The sequence below is a fragment of the Oncorhynchus masou genome, unplaced genomic scaffold (genome assembly GCF_036934945.1).
Source record: "Oncorhynchus masou masou isolate Uvic2021 unplaced genomic scaffold, UVic_Omas_1.1 unplaced_scaffold_6415, whole genome shotgun sequence".
Lineage (NCBI taxonomy): Eukaryota > Metazoa > Chordata > Actinopteri > Salmoniformes > Salmonidae > Oncorhynchus > Oncorhynchus masou.
In genome coordinates this window covers 1-18,055 of record NW_027012849.1, presented here as the reverse complement: position 1 = coordinate 18,055, position 18,055 = coordinate 1, and the positions used below count along the sequence as shown (strand labels likewise).

The 18,055-nt window shown below is 42.7% G+C and overlaps 1 pseudogene; it reads left to right on the top strand.

Annotated features, from left to right (window-relative positions):
* The first annotated feature begins 7,062 nt into the window (after positions 1 to 7,062).
* On the top strand, positions 7,063 to 8,043 carry LOC135536590 (probable E3 ubiquitin-protein ligase MID2; annotated as a pseudogene).
* Positions 8,044 to 18,055: the final 10,012 nt, after the last annotated feature.

Sequence of the window (18,055 nt, the reverse complement as noted above, 5' to 3'; positions counted from 1 at the left end):
GAGGGAGGGGGTGAGAGAGAGGAGGAGAGAGAGAGGAGGAGGGAGGGGGAGGGGGAAGGGGAGGAATAGGGGGAGAGAGAGGAGTAGAGGGGCCGGGGAGGAGACAGAGAGGAGGGGGAGAGAGAGAGGGAGGAGAGGGGGAGAGGGAGAGAGAAAGGAGGAGAGAGGGGGAGGGAGAGAGAGAGGGAGGAGAGAGAGGGAGAGAGAGGGGGAGGGGGGAGAGAGGGAGAGGAGGAGAGAGGGGGTGAGGGGAGAGAGAGGGAGGAGAGAGGGGGAAAGAGGAGAGAGGTGGGAGAGAGGGGGATGGGAAGAGAGAGAAGGAGAGAGGGTCAGAGGGAGTAGGAGTGTGGAACCGTCTGTCTGCGAGGTTTTAAGCCAGGGTTAGAGGAGGGGAAGGGAAGGGGGAGAGGGGTCAAGGGTTAGAGGAGGGGGAAGGGGGAGGGGGAGAGAGAGGGGTCGCAAGGGTTAGAGGAGGGAAGGGAAGGGAGAGAGAGAGAGGGTCGCAAGGGTTAGGAGGAGGGGAAGGGAGGGGGAGAGAGAGTGTCGCAAGGGTTAGAGGAGGGAAAGGGAAGGGGGAGAGAGAGGGGTCGCCAGGGTTAGAGGGAGTGGAAGGGAAGAGAGAGAGCGTCGCCAGGGTTAGAGGAGGGGAAGGGAAGGGGAAGAGAGGGAGAGAAGACCTGCCAAGTTGAGGTGATTTGTGCCTTTCATGTTCAGGACGCAGTGAAATCCATGAATTCAGAAACATTATAATCTGTCCAGCCAACAGACTGTTAAATGTAGGCCTCTGGAGGCAAGACAGAGAAAGGAAGGAGTGGTTAAAAATACATGGAGAGGAAAATACTTTGAGTGTTTTGGGAGTCGGAGCAGCTCTCTCTCTCTCTCTCTCTCTGTCTCTCTGTCTCTCTCTCTCTCTCTCTCTCTGTCTCTCTGTCTCTCTGTCTCTCTCTCTCTCTCTCTCTCTCTCTCTCTCTCTCTGTCTCTCTGTCTCTCTGTCTCTCTCTCTTTCTTTCTGTCTCTTCTGTCTGTCTCTGTCTGTCTCTCTCTCTCTGTCTATCTCTCTCTCTCTCTGTCTCTCTCTCTGTCTCTCTGTCTCTCTCTCTTCTCTGTCTCTCTCTGTCTGTCTCTCTCTCTCGCCTCTCTCTCTCTGTCTCTGTCTCTGTCTCTCTCTCTCTCTCTCTCTCTCAGCTCTATTTCTCTATCTCTCTCTGTCTCTCTCTCTCTCTCTCTGTCTCTCTCTTTCTCTATCTCTCACTCTCTCTCTCTCTCTCTCTCTCTCTCTGTGTCTCTCTCGCTTGACCCTCTTGCTCTTCTCTCTCTGCCTCTCTCTCTCTCTCGCTCTCTCTCTCTGTCTCTCTCTCTCTCGCTCTCTCTCTCTGTCTCTGTCTCTCTGTCTCTTTGTCTCTCTCCGTCTCTCTCTCTCTCTCTCTCTCTGTCTCTCTCTCTCTCTGTCTCTCTCTCTCTCTCTCTCTCTCTCTGTGTCTCTCTCTCTCCCTCTCTCTGTCTCTCTCTTTCTCTCTCTCTGTCTCTCTCTCTCTCTCTCTCTCTCTCTGTCTCTCTCTCACTCTATCTCTCTCTCTCTGTGTGTCTCTCTCTCTCTCTCTCTCTCTCTCTCTCTGTCTCTCTCTTTGTGTCTCAAATTTTGAAAAATGAGACTATAACTAACTTATAAATTATATAACGATCATCTTCTCCTTTATATCAGTACTACAACTACAATCATTACCACGACTACTACTACCATCACTAAACTGTTATCACTACCATTACCACTCACATTTGGAATGATAAACAGCAATAGTAATAGTAATAACAATAATAGCAATAATAAGTAAGTTACTGCTACTATGCAGATGTTATTATTCAGTGTCCCTCAGGCTATGGCAGGAAAATACATATTTGGCTGCAAGAGGAGCCATTGCTCCTTCGCCCATGAGTATTCTTAAGTTTTCCTCTGGGTTCAATTTGTGTAATTCTGGAATATGTGTAGTCATTTCTGTGAATAATGAATCTCTTTGTGAGGAATATTTGTCACTTTCTTCCTCCCCTGTTATGCAGTGACCACATACACGCTCCTCTTTGGGTAGCCATGTCTTTTTATATCTGCCGGTTTCTATTGCCAATCGGTGGTCACCAGCCTGTACTTGGTAAGGATCTGGTTCTGCTTCTGCATCTCTGACAGAGTAGAGATAATCCAGCTAATTCATATTCTCTGTTTAGGGTCAGATAGCAATTTAGTCGGCTTTGGGATTTTGGGATTGGTTCATGATTTTGCTTGTGGAATTCTTTCCATTGAAGAAGTGCTGGTGTCAGCTTGGTTGGTGAGGTCCAACACCAGCTGACTGGAGAGGGCCTGTTTCTGGGCTCAGCTCTTGGGTTTGAAGTGATTTAAATTGCAGACTTGAATTTGGACTTGAATTCAGATGTAGCCAAAATTTTTATGATCTTTTCTGTATTTTCATTATTACTGAAAACGGCCCAATTCTTCCCTACATGCATTAGTTGGTGTATTTCTCTGGACTTGTAGGATTTTCCCGACAGAATTCTGCATGTAGGGCTTCAATTGGATGTTTGTCCCACATTTTAAAGTCCAGTTTATTGAGTGGCCCCAAACCTCACTTCCATAAAGAGCTATTGGTAGGATTACACTGTCAAATATTTTAGTCCAAATTCTAATTGGGATGTTAATTTTGAATAATTTCATTTTTATTGCATACATTGCTCTGCGGGCTTTTCTTTGAGATATGCAGATATGGTCAGACCAAGGTAGGTGTAATTTTTTGTGTGTTCAATTAAGGTGTTGTTCAGGGTGAATTTATATTTGTGTTTCGGACATCTGTTTTTTGGGGGAAAATCATGATTTTAGTTTTGGAAATTTACTGCCAGGGCCCAATTATGGCAATATTGCTCCAGAATATTAATGTTCTGTTGAAGACCTTCTTTGGTTGGTGATAGACGTGCAAGTCATCAGCATATAGCAGGTATTTCACCTCTGTGTCAAATAGTGTGAGTCCTGGGGCTGGAGATTGGTCAACATGTCTGCTAATTCATTGATATAAATGTTGAAAAGATTTGGAGTCAAACTGCAGCCTTGTCTCACACCTCGACATTGTGAAAACAATTCTGTTCTTTGGTTTTTGATTTTTATTGCACACTTGTTTTCTCTGTACATACATTTTATTAAGTCATATACCTTACCATCAAGCCCACTTTGTAGAATTTTGTAGAATAGCCCTTCGTGCCAAATCGAATCAAATGCTTTTTTAAAGTCAATAAAGCAAGCAAAGATTTTGCCCTGTTTTTTTTTGGTGGACGTGTTTATTAATTAGTGTGTGTAAGGTGTATATATGGTCAGTAGTGCGATGGTTAGGGGAGAAAGCCAATTTGACATTTACTTATTACATTTTTCTTGAAGAAAGGTTTGAATTCTTGAATTCAAAATGCTAGAAAATCTTTCCCAAGTTAATGTTTACGCAAATTCCCTGTAATTATTGGGGTCTGATTTGTCTCCACTTTTGTGGATAGGGGAGATGAGCCCCTGGTTCCAGACATGTCTCTCTTTCTCTCTCTGTCTCTCTCTGTCTCTCTCTCTCTCTGTCTCTCTCTCTCTCTCTCTCTCTCTCTCTCTCTCTCTCTCTCTCTCTCTCTGTCTCTCTCTCTGTCTCTCTCTCTGTTTCTCTCTCTGTCTCTCTCTCTCTGTCTCTCTCTCTGTCTCTCTCTGTCTCTCTCTCTCTCTGTCTCTCTCTGTCTCTCTCTAATCGCTCTCTCTCTGTCTCTCTCTGTCTCTCTCTAATCGCTCTCTCTCTGTCTCTCTGTCTCTCTCTGTCTCTCTCTCTCTCTCTCTCTCTCTCTCTCTCTTCTATTGGCATGGGAAACATGTGTTAACATTGCCAAAGCAAGTAAGGTAGATAATATATAAAGTGAATATATAAAGTGAAATAAAGAATAACAATTAACAGTAAACATTACACACACAGAAGTTTCAAAAACAATAAAGACATTACAAATGTCATATTATATATATACAGTGTTTTAACAATGTACAAATGGTTAAAGGACACAAGATAAAATAAATAAGAATAAATATGGGTTGTATTTACAATGGTGTTTTGTTCTTCACTGGTTGCCCTTTTCTCGTGGCAACAGGTCACAAATCTTGCTGCTATGATGGCACACTGTGGAATTTCACCCAGTAGATATGGGAGTTTATCAAAATTGGATTTGTTTTCAAATTATTTGTGGATCTGTGTAATCTGAGGGAAATATGTTTCTCTAATATGGTCATACATTGGGCAGGAGGTTAGGAAGTGCAGGTCGATTTCCACCTCATTTTGTGGGCTGTGAGCACATAGCCTGTCTTCTCTTGAGAGCCGTCTTTTCTCAATAGCAAGGCTATGCTCACTGAGTCTGTACATAGTCAAAGCTTACCTTAATTTTGGGTCAGTCACAGTGGTCAGGTATTCTGCCGCTGTGTACTCTCTGTTTAGGGCCAAAAAGCATTCAAGTTTGCTCTGTTTTTTGTTAATTCTTTCCAATGTGTCAAGTAATTATCTTTTTGTTTTCTCATGATTTGGTTGGGTCTAATTGTGCTGCTGTCCTGGGGCTCTGTAGGGTGTGTTTGTGTTTGTGAACAGAGCCCCAGGACAAGCTTGCTTAGGGGACTCTTCTCCAGGTTCATCTCTGTAGGAGATGGCTTTGTTATGGAAGGTTTTGGAATCGCTTCCTTTTAGGTGGTTATAGAATTTAACGGCTCTTTTTCTGGATTTTGATCGTTAGTGGGTATCGGCCTAATTCTGCTCTGCATGCATTATTTAGTGTTCTACGTTATACACGGAGGAAATTTTTGCAGAATTCTGCGTGCAGAGTCTCAATTTGGTGTTTGTCCCATTTTGTGAAGTCTTGGTTGGTGAGCAACCATAAAGGGCAATGGGCCCTATGACTGATTCAAGTATTTTTAGCCAAATCCTAATTGGTATGTTGAAATTTATGTTCCTTTTGATGGCATAGAATGCCCTTCTTGCCCTGTCTCTCAGATCGTTCACAGCTTTGTGGAAGTTACCTGTGGCGCTGATGTTTAGGCCAAGGTATGTATAGTTTTTTGTGTGTGCTCTAGGGCAACAGTGTCTAGATGGAATTTGTATTTGTGGTCCTGTTGTCTGGACCCTTTTTGGAACACCATTATTTTGGTCTTACTGAGATTTACTGTCAGGGCCCAGGTCTGACAGAATCTGTGCATAAGATCTAGGTGCTGCTATAGGCCCTCCTTGGTTGATGACAGAAGCACCAGATCATCAGCAAACAGCAGACATTTGACTTCGGATTCTAGTAGGGTGAGGTCGGGTGCTGCAGACTGTTCTAGTGCCCGTGCCAATTCGTTGATATATATGTTGAAGAGGGTGGGGCTTAAGCTGCATCCCTGTCTCACCCCACGACCCTGTGTGAAGAAATGTGTTTTTTGCCAATTTTAACCGCACACTTGTTGTTTGTGTACATGGATTTTATAATGTCGTATGTTTTACCCTAACACCACTTTCCATCAGTTTGTATAGCAGACCTCATGCCAAATTGAGTCAAAGGCTTTTTTTAAATCAACAATGCATTAGAAGACTTTGCCTTTGTTTTGGTTTGTTTGGTTGTAAATTAGGGTGTGCAGGGTGAATACATGGTCTGTTGTACGGTAATTTGGTAAAAAGCCAATTTGACATTTGCTCAGTACATTGTTTTCATTGAGGAAATGTACGAGTGTGTGGTAATGATAATGCAGAGGATTGGGGTGATCAGTCCTTGTTTCCAAATATTGGGGAAGATGCCAGAGCTAAGGATGATGTTAAATAGTTTTAGTATAGCCAGTTGGAATTTGTTGTCTGTATATTTGATCATTTCATTGAGGATACCATCAACACCACAGGCCTTTTGGGTTTTTTATTTTGTCCTGTATTTTGTCTCTCTCTCTCAATTCAATTCAATTCAATTCAGGGGGCTTTCTGTCTTTCTCTGTCTCTGTCTCTCTCTCTCTGTCTCTCTCTCTCTCACTCTCTAATTCTCTCTCTCTCTCTCAATTCAATTCATGGGGCTTTCTCTCTGTCTCTGTCTCTCTCTCTAACTCTCTGTCTCTCTCTCTCTCTCTCAATTCAATTCATGGAGCTTTCTCTCTGTCTCTGTCTCTCTCTCTAACTCTCTGTCTCTCTCTCTCTCTCAATTCAATTCATGGGGCTTTCTCTCTGTCTCTCTTTCTCTCTCTCTATCTCTTCTCTCTCTGTGTCTATGTGTGTCTCTGTGTGTCTCATGCATTATATGCCAGGTCATTTGACAGCACCAGGCAGGCAGTTGTGTGAGTGTGGATGGGCTGCTAGGTTCACTGAGGCTGGAGGCTCTGGAGAGATGCCAGGCAGGGCAGGGCTGCCACCACTGTGCCCGGTCTTCAGCTGGAACCATTACACTGATCAGATCAGCCTGCATCCCTGTCTGGATGTGTCCCAAATCACATCCTATTCCCTGTATATTGCACTAGTATGGGCCCTGGTCAAAAGTAGTGCACTATATAGGGAACAGGGTGCATGATTTCTGTCTGTACAGACCTTCCCCATCTCTACTCAGCTAGTCTCGTTATTCAGTCTGCCAGCCCCATCTCTACCCAGCTAGTTTCATTATTCAGTCTGCCAGCCCATCTCTACCCATCTAGTCTCATTATTTAGTCTGCCAGCCCATCTCTACTCAGCTAGTCTCATTATTCAGTCTGCCAGCCCCATCTCTACCCATCTAGTCTCATTATTCAGTCTGCCAGCCCATCTCTACTCAGCTAGTCTCGTTATTCAGTCTGCCAGCCCCATCTCTACCCAGCTAGTTTCATTATTCAGTCTGCCAGCCCATCTCTACCCATCTAGTCTCATTATTCAGTCTGCCAGCCCATCTCTACTCAGCTAGTCTCATTATTCAGTCTGCCAGCCCATCTCTACCCAGCTAGTTTCATTATTCAGTCTGCCAGCCCATCTCTACTCAGCTAGTTTCATTATTCAGTCTGCCAGCCCATCTCTACCCAGCTAGTTTCATTATTCAGTCTGCCAGCCCCATCTCTACCCAGCTAGTTTCATTATTCAGTCTGCCAGCCCATCTCTACTCAGCTAGTCTCATTATTCAGTCTGCCAGCCCCATCTCTACCCAGGTAGTTTCATTATTCAGTCTGCCAGTGAGGCATAGAGTTTTAGAGTCCTATGTACTCATAGTCAACTCTGTCTCTGATCTCCTCTTTCAGGTGATTGACCAGCTTCCGTGGGATTCGATGTCACCTCTAGATTGGTTCTGCTGAAGATGGAAACACTGGAGTCTGAGCTCACCTGCCCAATCTGCCTGGAGCTGTTTGAAGATCCCCTACTCTTACCCTGCGCCCACAGCCTGTGTTTCAACTGCGCCCACCGCATCCTAGTCTCCCACTGCTCGGTCCAACAAACCTCTAGAGTCCATCTCTGCCTCCAGTGCCCCACCTGCCGTTACGTCATCACGCTGAACCACCGCCTGGAGGGCCTGAAGCGCAATGTGACCCTGCAGAACATCATCCACTGTTTCCAGAAGGCCTCCGTCAGCGGCCCTAATCTCCCCAGTGAGAGCCGTGGTGCCACAGGTCTCTCCGGAGGCCACAGGCCTACAGCAGCGAGGAGGAAGCTCAAGCAGCCACAGCGCCCGCCCAGCCCGCCCAGCCCTCCTCTCATCAGCACACTGCCACCATGTCTCTGGAGCACTGTATCAGCTGCCAGTTCTAGGAGCAGGACCCGCCGCGCGAGGCAGTCAAGACGTGCGTGACCTGCGAGGTGTCGTACTGTGACAGGTGTCTACGTGCCACGCACCCCAATAAGAAGCCGTTTGCCAGTCACCGGTTGGTGGAGCCGGTGCATGACGCCTACCTGAGAGGCCTCACCTGTCTGGAGCATGAGAATGAGAAGGTTAATATGTACTGCACGTGATGACCAGCTGATATGTGCGCTGTGTAAGCTGGTGGGACGACACAGAGAACATCAAGTCTCCCTCTCAGCGAACGCCGACAAACTCAAGGTGAGCCCCCCACCCCCTCCCCCTGCTCTCTAATAAACAGATCACACACTAACTGTACACCTCAACAAACTGTGTTTGAAGGGTTTCATTCCGAAATGCAATATATACATTTTCAGAAATGTTGGTGAATTGACATAAATTAAAAATACATCTTGTGAAGGTGATAAAGGTATTATTGTGTTCATCTTGCCATGACATTGGCGAATGAAAAAAAAAACGACATGATTTTGTTTGAAATATTGCAAGATAATTTTTTTACTTCAGAGAGGCAAATAATCATGTTTTGTGGCAAAACGCTATATTTCCACCCCAAACAACATCATAATGTATCAATACATAAAACTATATTGTGCAAATATTACATCTCTGATTTAGAGGGTGGACAGTGTATAAGATACATTTTAAGCAACTTTTGGAACAATGTTCTGTTTCTGTTTTCACCGGATAAATCAAGGGAAACGTTTTGAGTTTGATTATAAACACTTTAGGGAAGGCTGGGAAGGCTTTAGGAAGGCTTTAGGGAAGGCTTTAGGGAAGGCTTTAGGGAAGACTTTAGGGAAGGCTTTAGGGAAGGCTTTAGGAGGGCTTTAGGGAAGGCTTTAGGAGGCTTTAGGGAAGGCTTTGGGGAAGGCTTTAGGAAGGCTTTTAGGGGAGGGCTTTAGGGAAGGCTTTAGGGAAGGCTTTAGGGAGGGCTTTAAAGGCTTTAGGGAAGGCTTTAGGGAAGGCTTTAAGAAATAATAACAACGCTGAAAAGTCTGCCACAATTAATTTGCCGGTCAGGGGGATTTATTGTTATAATAGGAGTGACACAGCCCCCTGTTTACAGCCTCCACTGTTTGTTATTATAGGAGTGACACTGTTTACAGCCTCCTATGTTTGTTTTGTAGGAGTGACACAGCGCCTGTTTACAGCCTCCTATGTTTGTTATTGAGAGAGTGACACTGTTTACAGCCTCCTATGTTTGTTATTATAGGAGTGACACTGTTTACAGAGATGTTTGTTATTATAGGAGTGACACTGTTTACAGTCTCCTATGTTTGTTATAATAGGAGTGACACAGCGCCCTGTTTACAGCCTCCTATGTTTGTTATTATAGGAGTGACACTGTTTACAGTCTCCTATGTTTGTTATAATAGGAGTGACACAACTGACACTGTTTACAGCCTCCTGATGTTTGTTATTATAAGAGAACTGACACTGTTTACAGAGATGGAGAGAACTCCTATGTTTGTTATAATGGAGTGACACAGCGCCTGTTTACAGCCTCCTATGTTTGTTATTATAGGAGTGACACTGTTTACAGCCTCTGTATGTTTGTTATTATAGGAGTGACACTGTTTACAGCCTCCTCTGTTTGTTATTATAGGAGTGACGCTGTTTACAGCCTCCTCTGTTTGTTATTATAGGAGTGACGCTGTTTACAGTCTCCTATGTTTGTTATTATAGGAGTGACACTGTTTACAGCCTCCTCTGTTTGTTATTATAGGAGTGATACTGTTTACAGCCTCCTCTGTTTACAGTTAGATGGGAGTGACACTGTTTACAGATGTTTGTTATTATAGGAGTGACACTGTTTACAGCCTCCTATGTTTGTTATTATAGGAGTGATACTGTTTACAGCCTCTCTATGGTTATTATAGGAGTGACACTGTTTACAGCCTCCTATGTTTGTTATTATAGGAGTGACGCTGTTTACAGAGAGATGGTTATTATAGGACTGACACTGTTTACAGATGTTTGTTATTATAGAACTGACACTGTTTACAGCCTCCTATGTTTGTTATTATAGGAGTGACACTGTTTACAGAGATGGAGAGGGCTATGTTTGTTATTATAGGAGAACTGACGCTGTTTACAGCCTCCTATGGAGAGGAGTGATACTGTTTACAGCCTCCTATGTTTGTTATTATAGAGTGACACTGTTTACAGTCTCCTATGGTTATTATAGGAGTGACACTGTTTACAGTCTCCTATGGTTATTATAGGACTGACACTGTTTACAGCCTCCTATGGAGATAGGAACTGATACTGTTTACAGAGATGGAGAGAAGAACTATACTTGTTTTATAGAGAGATGACGAGAGAACTGACACTGTTTACAGAGAGATGGAGGAGAACTGATACTGTTTACAGCCTCCTACTGTTTACAGTTATTATGGAGAGTGACACTGTTTACAGCCTCCTGGATGTTTGTTATTATAGGAGATGGACACAGCGCCCTGTTTACAGAGAGATATGTTTGTTTACAGAGAGATGACACAGCGCCCTGTTTACAGCCTCCTATGTTTGTTATTGTAGGAACTGACACTGTTTACAGCCTCCTGGATGAACTGTTACTTATAGGAGTGACACTGTTTACAGAGAGATCTTTGTTATTATAGGAGTGACACAGACGCCCTGTTTACAGAGATGTTTGTTAGAGGACTGACGCTGTTTACAGCCTCCTATGTTTGTTATTATAGGAGATGACGAGTTTAGAACTCCCCTACTGTTTACAGAGATGGAGGAGTGACACTGTTTACAGCTGGAAGAACTATGTTTGTTATTATGGAGTGACACTGTTTACAGCCTCCTATGTTTGTTATTATAGGAGTGACGCTGTTTACAGTCTCCTATGTTTGTTATTATAGGAGTGACACAACTGATACTGTTTACAGAGATGGAGAGAACTATGTTTGTTATTACAGGAGATGGAAGTTTACAGCCTCCTATGTTTGTTATTGTAGGAGTGACACTGTTTACAGCCTCCTATGTTTGTTATTATGGAGGAGTGACACTGTTTACAGTCTCCTATGGTTATTATAGGAGTGACACTGTTTACAGTCTCCTATGTTTGTTATTATAGGAGTGACGCTGTTTACAGCCTCTGGATGTTTGTTATTATAGGAGTGACACTGTTTACAGCCTCCTATGTTTGTTATTGTAGGAGTGACACTGTTTACAGCCTCCTATGTTTGTTATTATAGGAGTGACACTGTTTACAGCCTCCTATGTTTGTTATTATAGAACTGACACTGTTTACAGTCTCCTATGTTTGTTATTATAGGAGTGACACTGTTTACAGTCTCCTATGGATTATAGAAGTGACACTGTTTACAGCCTCTGTATGTTTGTTATTATAGGAGTGACGCTGTTTACAGCCTCCTATGTTTGTTAGTAGGAGTGACACTGTTTACAGTCTCCTATGTTTGTTATTGGAGGAGTGACACTGTTTACAGCCTCCTATGTTTGTTATTATAGGAGTGACACTGTTTACAGCCTCCTATGTTTGTTATGGAGGAGTGACACTGTTTACAGCCTCCTATGTTTGAGATTGTAGGAGTGACACTGTTTACAGCCTCCTATGTTTGTTATTATAGAGAGTGACGCTGTTTACAGCCTCCTATGTTTGTTATTGAGGAGTGACACTGTTTACAGCCTCCTATGTTTGTTATTATAGGAGATGACACAGCCCCGTGTTTACAGCCTCCTCTGTTTGTTATTATAGGAGTGACACTGTTTTACAGCCTCCTCTGTTTGTTATTATAGGAGTGACTGCTGTTTACAGCCTCCTATGTTTGTTATTATAGAACTGACACTGTTTACAGAGATGGAGAGAACTATGTTTGTTATTGTAGGAGTGATACTGTTTACAGCCTCCTATGTTTGTTATTATGGAGGAGAACTGATACTGTTTACAGCCTCCTATGTTTGTTATTGTAGGAGTGACACTGTTTACAGCCTCCTATGTTTGTTATTATAGGGAGTGACACTGTTTACAGCCTCCTATGTTTGTTATTGGAGGAGTGACACTGTTTACAGAAGATGTTTGTTATTATAGGAGTGACACTGTTTACAGAAGATGGAGATGTTTGTTATACAGGAGTGACACTGTTTACAGTCTCCTATGGTTATTATAGGAACTGACACTGTTTACAGAGAGATGTTTGTTATTATAGGAACTGATACTGTTTACAGTCTCCTATGTTTGTTATTATAGAACTGACACTGTTTACAGCCTCCTATGGTTATTATGGGAGTGACACTGTTTACAGAGAGATGGTTATTATAGGAACTGACGCTGTTTACAGTGGAAGAAGAACTCCTATGTTTGTTATTATAGGAGTGACACTGTTTACAGAGATGGAAGTAACTGATTGTTATTATAGGAGATGACGCTGTTTACAGCCTGATATGTTTGTTATGGAAGAAGTGACACTGTTTACAGCCTCCTATGTTTGATGGAGGAGTGACACTGTTTACAGAGAGATGGATGTTTGTTATTGTAGGAGATGACACTGTTTACAGCCTCCTACTGTTTACAGAAGATGGAGAGGAGTGATACTGTTTACAGTCTCCTATGTTTGTTATTGTAGGAGTGACACTGTTTACAGAGAGATCTGACATGAACGACACTTTGTTAGATGGAGAGAGTGACACTGTTTACAGTCTCCTATGGTTATTATAGGAGTGACACTGTTTACAGTGGAGAGAACTCCTATGTTTACAGAGATTATGGAGTGACGCTGTTTACAGTCTCTATGTTTGATTAAGGAGGACGCTGTTTACAGCCTCCTATGTTTGTTATTATAGGAGTGGACTGACTGTTTACAGCCTGGAGATGAACTGTTACTGTAGGAGTGACGATGTTTACAGCCTCCTATGTTTGTTATTGTAGGAGTGACACTGTTTACAGAGATGGAAAGGGACATGTTTGTTATTATAGGAGTGACACTGTTTACAGAAGATGGAGAGAACTGACACTGTTTGTTATTATAGGAGTGACACTGTTTACTGCCTCCTATGTTTGTTATTAGAGGAGTGACACTGTTTACAGAGAGATGGTTATTATAGGAGTGACACTGTTTACAGTCTCCTTATGTTTGAATAGGACTGACGCTGTTTACAGCCTCCTAGAGTTATGGAAGGAGTGACACTGTTTACAGCCTCTGTATGTTTGTTATAATAGGAGAACTGACGCTGTTTACAGTCTCCTATGTTTGTTATGGATAGGAGTGACACTGTTTACAGTCTCCTATGGTTATTATAGGAGTGACACTGTTTACAGAGATGGAGAGAACTCCCATACTGTTTACAGTTATTATAGGAGTGACACTGTTTACAGCCTCCTATGTTTGTTATTATAGGAGTGACACTGTTTGTAGAGAGATATGTTTGTTATTATAGGAGTGACGCTGTTTACAGTCTCCTATGTTTGTTATTATAGGAGTGACACTGTTTACAGTCTCCTCTGTTTGTTTATAGGAGTGGACACAGCGCCCTGTTTACAGTGGAGAGAGAAACTGATATGTTTACAGAGATTATAGGAAGAACTGACGCTGTTTACAGATGTTTGTTATTATAGAGAACTGACACTGTTTACAGTCTGGAGAAGAACTATGTTTGTTATTATAGGAGATGACACTGTTTACAGCCTGATACTGTTTGTTATTATAGGAGTGACACTGTTTACAGATGGAGAGACTCCTATGTTTGTTATGGAGGAGTGACACTGTTTACAGAGAGATGGATTATAGAGAACTGATACTGTTTACAGAGATGTTTGATGGAGAGAGTGACACTGTTTACAGAGAGATGGATGTTTGTTATTATAGGAGTGACGCTGTTTACAGAGAGATGGAAGAACTGATGTTTGTTATTATAGGAGTGACACTGTTTACAGAGATGGAGAGAACTATGTTTGTTATTACAGGAGTGACACTGTTTACAGTCTCCTATGTTTGTTATTATGGAGTGAACTGCTGTTTACAGCCTCCTATGGATTATAGGAGTGACACTGTTTACAGAGAGATGGAGAGAACTGATTGTTTACAGAGAGATGGAACAGAGCCTGATTACAGTCTCCTAGTTTGATGGAGGAGTGACACTGATACTGTTTACAGCCTCCTATGTTTGTTATTATAGGAGTGACGCTGTTTGGAGAGCCTGACTCTGTTTACAGTTATTGGAGGAGAACTGATACTGTTTACAGAGATGTTTGTTATTATAGGAGTGACACTGTTTACAGAGAGATGGAGAGAACTCTGTTTGTTATTATAGGAGTGACGCTGTTTACAGTCTCTATGTTTGATTATAGGAGTGACGCACTGTTTACAGAGAGATGGAGAGTTATTGTAGGCTGTTTACAGAGAGATGGACAGAGAACTGATACTGTTTGTTATTATAGGACTGACGCTGTTTACAGAGAGATGGTTATTATAGGAGTGACACTGTTTACAGAGATGGAGAGAACTCCTATGTTTGTTATTATAGGAGTGACACTGTTTACAGTCTCCTATGTTTGTTATTATAGGAGAACTGACGCTGTTTACAGCCTCCTATGGAGTTATTATAGGAGTGACACTGTTTACAGTCTCCTGGATGTTTGTTATTATAGGAGATGGACACAGCGCCCTGTTTACAGTCTCCTATGTTTGTTATTATAGGAGTGACACAGCGACACTGTTTACAGAGAGATGGATGAACTGATACTGTTTACAGAGAGATGGAGCTGTTTACAGCCTCCTCTGTTTACTTATTGTAGGAGTGACGCTGTTTACAGCCTCCTATGTTTGTTATTGAGGAGTGACACTGTTTAGAGCCTGATATGTTTACAGTTATTATAGAGAGAACTGACACTGTTTACAGCCTCCTATGAGATGGAGGAGTGACACTGTTTACAGCCTCCTGGATGTTTGTTATTATAGGAGATGGAGCTGTTTACAGCCTCCTACTGTTTGTTAGATGGAGAGAACTGCTGTTTACAGAGATGTTTGTTATTGTAGGAGTGACACTGTTTACAGCCTCCTATGGATTATAGGAGTGACACTGTTTACAGCCTCCTGATGTTTACAGAGGATGGAGAGTGACTGTGTTTACAGAGATGGAGATGTTTGTTATATACAGAGAGATGTTTACAGCCTCCTATGTTTGTTAGATGGAGGAGAACTGATTACTGTCTCCTATGTTTGTTATGGTAGGAGTGACTGTTTACAGCCTCCTATGGAGATTGTAGGAGAACTGACACTGTTTACAGCCTCCTATGGATTGTAGGAGTGACACTGTTTACAGCCTCCTATGTTTGATGGAAGGAACTGACACTGTTTACAGAGATCCTATGTTTGTTATTGTAGGAGAGACGATGGAGAGCCTCCTACTGTTTGTTATTATAGGAGTGACACTGTTTACAGAGAGATGTTTGATTATAGGAGTGACACTGTTTACAGCCTCCTATGTTTGTTATTATAGAGTGAACTGATACTGTTTACAGCCTCCTATGTTTGATTGTAGGAGTGACGCTGTTTACAGCCTGGAGAGAACTATGTTTGTTTTATAGAGAGATGGAGAGAAGAACTGACACTGTTTACAGAGATGTTTGTTATTGAGGAGTGACACTGTTTACAGCCTCCTATGTTTGTGATTGTAGGAGTGACGCTGTTTGCAGCCTATTGTTGTTTTTCATGAGCTTGTTTAGAAAATGTCCTCTTTCGGGCCAACAGGAACATATTTCACAGACTCCAACAGGAACATATTTCACAGGCTCCAACAGGAACAGATTTCACAGACTCCAACAGGAACATATTTCACAGACTCCAACAGGAACATATTACACCCAGACTCCAACAGGAACATATTTCACAGGCTCCAACAGGAACATATTACACAGACTCCAACAGGAACATATTTCACAGGCTCCAACAGGAACATATTACACAGACTCCAACAGGAACATATTTCACAGGCTCCAACAGGAACATATTACACAGACTCCAACAGGAACATATTTCACAGGCTCCAACAGGAACAGATTTCACAGGCTCCAACAGGAACAGATTTCACAGGCTCCAACAGGAACATATTACACAGACTCCAACAGGAACATATTTCACAGGCTCCAACAGGAACATATTTCACAGGCTCCAACAGGAACAGATTTCACAGGCTCCAACAGGAACATATTACACAGACTCCAACAGGAACATATTTCACAGGCTCCAACAGGAACATATTACACAGACTCCAACAGGAACATATTTCACAGGCTCCAACAGGAACATATTTCACAGGCTCCAACAGGAACAGATTTCACAGGCTCCAACAGGAACATATTTCACAGGCTCCAACAGGAACAGATTTCACAGGCTCCAACAGGAACATATTACACAGACTCCAACAGGAACATATTTCACAGGCTCCAACAGGAACATATTTCACAGGCTCCAACAGGAACAGATTTCACAGGCTCCAACAGGAACATATTACACAGACTCCAACAGGAACATATTTCACAGGCTCCAACAGGAACATATTACACAGACTCCAACAGGAACATATTTCACAGGCTCCAACAGGAACAGATTTCACAGGCTCCAACAGGAACATATTTCACAGGCTCCAACAGGAACATATTTCACAGGCTCCAACAGGAACATATTTCACAGACTCCAACAGGAACATATTTCACAGGCTCCAACAGGAACAGATATCACAGGCTCCAACAGGAACAGAAACTGTTCAAGTGATCCGTAACCAAAATCTCTATGACACTCAAGAACTCAAAGCGTAACGCCCGGTAGCCAGCGTGTGAACAGCTGAGTGTGACAGCTGTCTATCACTGCGTCAGTCTGACTAAGCCAGGGGCCTAAATGAATAAGATAAGGTTCTGAATATCTTCATTTTAAAGTGTGGGAAAAAATATTTTTAACTTACGACTGAGCAGACAAATATAATGGAAATTATTTGCTACATGGCTCACTTTTGCGCCAGCTGCAAGAACCACATGGAACGTTCCATCCACCCGGACAAGGGATATAGTGCATCGTGGGAAGAAAATAGTGCGTTGGATGTCACATTTAGCAACAACAACAAAAACGTTTGATAACAGACACATTTTACACACATCTGTCCACATTCATTTAGAGAATCAGCCAGCTTGTCCACGACCTTGTAAAAACACTATATATATAATATGACATTTGTAATGTCTTTATTGTTTTGAAACTTCTATATGTGTGATGTCTACTGTTAATTTTTATTGTTTACCTTACTTGCTTTGGCAATGTTAACACATGTTTCCCATGCCAATAAAGCCCCTTGAATTGAATTGAATTGAGAGAGTCAATGTGAGAGAGGGAAAGAGAAAGAGAGAGAGTCAATGTGAGAGAGGGACAGAGAGATAGAGAGAGTCAATGTGAGAGAGGGAAGATAGAGAGAGAGAATGTCCATGTGAGAGAGGGAAAGAGAGTGAGAGAGTCAATGTGAGAGAGGGATAGAGAGAGGGATAGAGAGAGAGAGAGAGAGAGAGAGAGAGTCAATGTGAGAGAGAGCGTCAATGTGAGAGGGGGAAAGAGAGAGAGAGAGTCAATGTGAGAGAGGGAAAGAGAGAGAGAGTCAATGTGAGAGAGGGAAAGAGAGAGTGTGTCAATGTGAGAGTCAATGTGAGAGAGGGATAGAGAGAGGGATAGAGAGAGGGATAGAGAGAGAGAGAGAGAGAGAGAGTCAATGTGAGAGAGAGAGTCAATGTGAGAGGGGGAAAGCGAGAGAGAGAGAGTCAATGTGAGAGAGGGAAAGAGAGAGAGAGTCAATGTGAGAGAGGGAAAGAGAGAGTGTGTCAATGTGAGAGAGGGAAAGAGAGAGTGTGTCAATGTGAGAGAGGGAAAGAGAGAGTGTGTCAATGTGAGAGAGGGAAAGAGAGAGAGAGAGTCAATGTGAGAGAGGGACAGAGAGAGAGAGGGAAAGAGAGAGAGAAAGTCAATGTGAGAGAGGGGGAGAGAGACACAATTACAAATTCCAACTAGACACTGTTGCACTAGAGCACACTAAAAACTATACCTACCTCGGCCTAAACATCAGCACCACAGGTAACTTCCACAAAGCTGTGAACGATCTGAGAGACAAGTCAAGAAGGGCCTTTCTACGCCATCAAAAGGAGCATAAACACAGGAAATCCCAGTTAGGATCAGGCAAAAAAAGACTTGAATCAGGAAGTAGATTTGTCCTCTATCGTTGTTAGTAGGGCTTTGACAGTCATGGA